Below are 3,408 nucleotides of genomic sequence, written 5' to 3' on the forward strand. Positions count from 1 at the left end.
AAACCTTGTGTCAAAATTTTATAGTTTTCTATTAACTTAAACTAAAGTTATAGTGCGATTACCAAGAAAATGCTTATTTGGGCCCTTTTTGTCCCCTAATTCCTAAAATGTTGGGACCAAAACTCCCAAAATCAATCCTAACCTTCCTTTTGTGGTCATAAACCTTGTGTTAAAATTTCATAGATTTCTATTCACTTTTACCAAAGTGCGAAAACTAAAAGTATTCGGACGACGACGATGACGACGCAGACGACAACGCCAACGTGATACCAATATACGACCAAAATATTTTCAATTTTTGCAGTCGTATAAAATTCTTGAAATTGAAAGAGGTAGATACATGAAAGTTAACAGAGAAGAAAGATTGTGCAAATTTCATGGTTCGAAAAGTGCCCAATGACATGCTACATGTATGTAGTATTGTTTAATTGCTGCATCATTACTATTTGTATACTAGTTGTATAGGCTGTTGCCAATTATTGTAATTGAGTTTGTGCCAATAAAATATTTGTATATATTTATTGGTTTAATAAACTAGGGAAAATTTAAAAGTGAGTTATCTCCCTTTGAACAGAATTCTATTTTAAATAATTAATAAGTATTTCATCAAAAATTCAATTATTATGAAAGGGCTTTAACTGAACAAGGAGAAAAGCTAAAATCAGGAAAATAAAATTTGACCTTTATTCTTAAGTTCTATGAAAGTTACAACTTCTATAAAAAGATGACAATCCCTATATATATATAATTCAAAATACACATCTGAGCTTGTGAATGACAGTACTTCTAATTTTGATGTGTACAATGTCTGTATTTTTTATAATTTATTTCAAAGTCATAATTTTGCAATTCTTCTGAAAACTTAATTCTGAACATCAGTGTTATATATTTGTTTTGTATTTTTGGGAGACTACCTTAGCAGATCCACTCCAATTTTTTCTACATTGATGTATCTTTGGAATCATCTCCTTCGATTTGGCCTTTTCACATATTTTACAGGAGGAAATTCTTAACCGATGATCCACCACTTTTCCTGTTTTCGTCCCTATCAAAGTTGAAACACCTGTAAATAGTTAAAAAAACATCTCCATGTGTATAGAATGAAATTCAAAACAGTGTGGCTGTGGCCATTGATTGACACATTAAATTCATCCATTGACTGGGACAATTTACGTGAACGTTTGTCTGTAACGACCACTGTTCACGACGTACCTACGATAGACATTTAAACTGTGGGGTCACCAAAGGTTTCTTAACGCCTTTAATTATAAAATAATTCGAAAAATTAATCAGGAATAACCTTTATGTTTTGATTTATATAATTGATATAAATCAAAACATCATGTTATTTCTGATTAATTTTTCGAATTACTTTATTAAGGTGTTGAGAACCTTTGGTGACCCCATAGTTTAAGTGTCTTTAAAAAGTATATAGTGAGCAGTGATCGTTACATACAAACGTTCACCTAAATTGTCCCAGTCAATGGATGAATTTAATGTGTCAATCAATGGCCACAGCCACACTGTTTTGAATTTCATTCTAAACTTATTTTTGTAAACAGGTAAGTCGTTGTTAGAACAACAGTAATCCCTCTTTGTCATAAATGCAAACCAATGTAATGTTATCGCAACCAAGTCAAGGTTCATTTATGTGATTCAGAGTTAAGTGTACTTTCATTTTCACTCAACTAGTATGGATAATGGTTAGGAGACCAGCTAAATCCCCATCTGCTGTGTTGAAAAATTAAATAGGTGGCCTTGGGCTGTATTTGCTCTTTAGTCATGTTGTTGTCTACATGACACTTTTCCCATTTTAAATCTCAATTTTATGTTCGACAAACAAAATTTTGTCTATGAAATTTCCTATGGACACATATTTTTTAAATCTATATTAATTAGCTAAGTTATTGATAATTATGAAATCCAAAATCCAGGTCAGTGGAATATTTATAGATGTAGAATCTCAATTGACTTCATTTTGTACATAATTCAATAGTAATAGTTTATGAATATTTGTATAAGGAGGATATTACTTGTCAAACCATATATACCTGACAAACTATTGTAGGATCTACCAGAACCTTTCTTCTGCCAGCATGTGTCGGTTGATACAGATATACCTGTTTGTGTGTCACCATTTTCCTCTGCACGAAAATACATATATTGAAATCATGATAATTAAGAGAGAAAGTTTTTTTTTCCTATAGCTAAGATATATAGTGGTTATATTTTCACTGTTTGTACTATAGTGTAATTAACAGTCATTTCCAAATTAGAAAACTAACATGACTATGAGAATAACAGTACCGTAGTAAAAGATAAATAAATATTTATTAAAGAATTTTGTGAACAATAATATGAAAGGTTTTAAATAATGTAAAAACAATGAAATTAAAGTAGCAATATTTTATAACACTTAACTCATAAAAATAGCAAAATTTCTGAACCATGTCATGACTGAAGGAATATGGACAATAATATTCAATAATAGTTTAGAAATACGATATGGCAATAATAATTCTACTGCATACTAAATATCATAGACCTACAATTAAGGGTTCCCTGTAAAATGAACTTTAATATGTAAGATATGCAAAAGTTTCAATGGACCATGCCCAAACACTCTCCATGGAAAAACAATGTCAAGGCTTCTTAATCATGTTAATTATTAAATTTAAACACTGGTTAACGTTCCATTTTGAAAAATCTAATGACCTTTGTCTGAATTCACTTCAAAGTCTGTATAAGATGTAGAAATGCTGAAGTTCCTTTTTTTTTTTTTATCAATTTTCATATTAAAATTATAATACATATAGGTGAACTTTTTTAAGTATTCAATTTTAAATTCAAGTAAATCTTAAAATAAGTAACAATGCAACACAGATGTCCAGTTTAACAGAAGCTTGTATCTGGCTAATTTAAATGTTAAACCTGTAAATGACTGGTTTATTTCTTCTTGTAAGTATCTTTCCTCAGATATTTCTGCTTGTGCTTCTATAGCAGCTCCAGTTTCATTTTCTCTCTCTTTTAATGCCTTGAAATCTATGCTATGTATGTTGAGTACAGACAAAAAGTTGCTCAACTGTGTTCCTCCGATGCCGGAATGTATCATACCTGGATATTTTGAAATATAATGAATTACATGTATCATGATTATGAGAACTTTATATGTAATCATTTAAATCTGGACACATTTCAACTTTTAGTTGCACTTAAAAAACATAAACCCACTTTTTTCATTCATATTAAATTCAGCATAGTGAACATGTATGTATTTGCCTGCCCCAAGTCAGAAGCCTGTAATTCAATCGTTATTGTTTTTTTACGTGTTACATATTTGTTTTTCGTTCATTTTTTAAATAAATTAGGCTGTTACTTTTATCGTTTGAATTGTTTTACATTGTCATT

General features: G+C 30.0%; 1 long non-coding RNA gene across 1 annotated transcript; it reads right to left on the reverse strand.

The window, feature by feature from the left end:
• Positions 1–919: 919 nt before the first annotated feature.
• On the reverse strand, positions 920–3,204 carry LOC143049303 (uncharacterized). Its single transcript, XR_012970170.1, has 3 exons — positions 2,932–3,204; positions 2,052–2,144; positions 920–1,063 (listed from the first exon to the last, which is right to left on the reverse strand). It is a non-coding gene; the product is annotated as an uncharacterized LOC143049303 (long non-coding RNA).
• Positions 3,205–3,408: the final 204 nt, after the last annotated feature.

The sequence above is a fragment of the Mytilus galloprovincialis genome, chromosome 10, assembly GCF_965363235.1.
Source record: "Mytilus galloprovincialis chromosome 10, xbMytGall1.hap1.1, whole genome shotgun sequence".
NCBI lineage: Eukaryota > Metazoa > Mollusca > Bivalvia > Mytilida > Mytilidae > Mytilus > Mytilus galloprovincialis.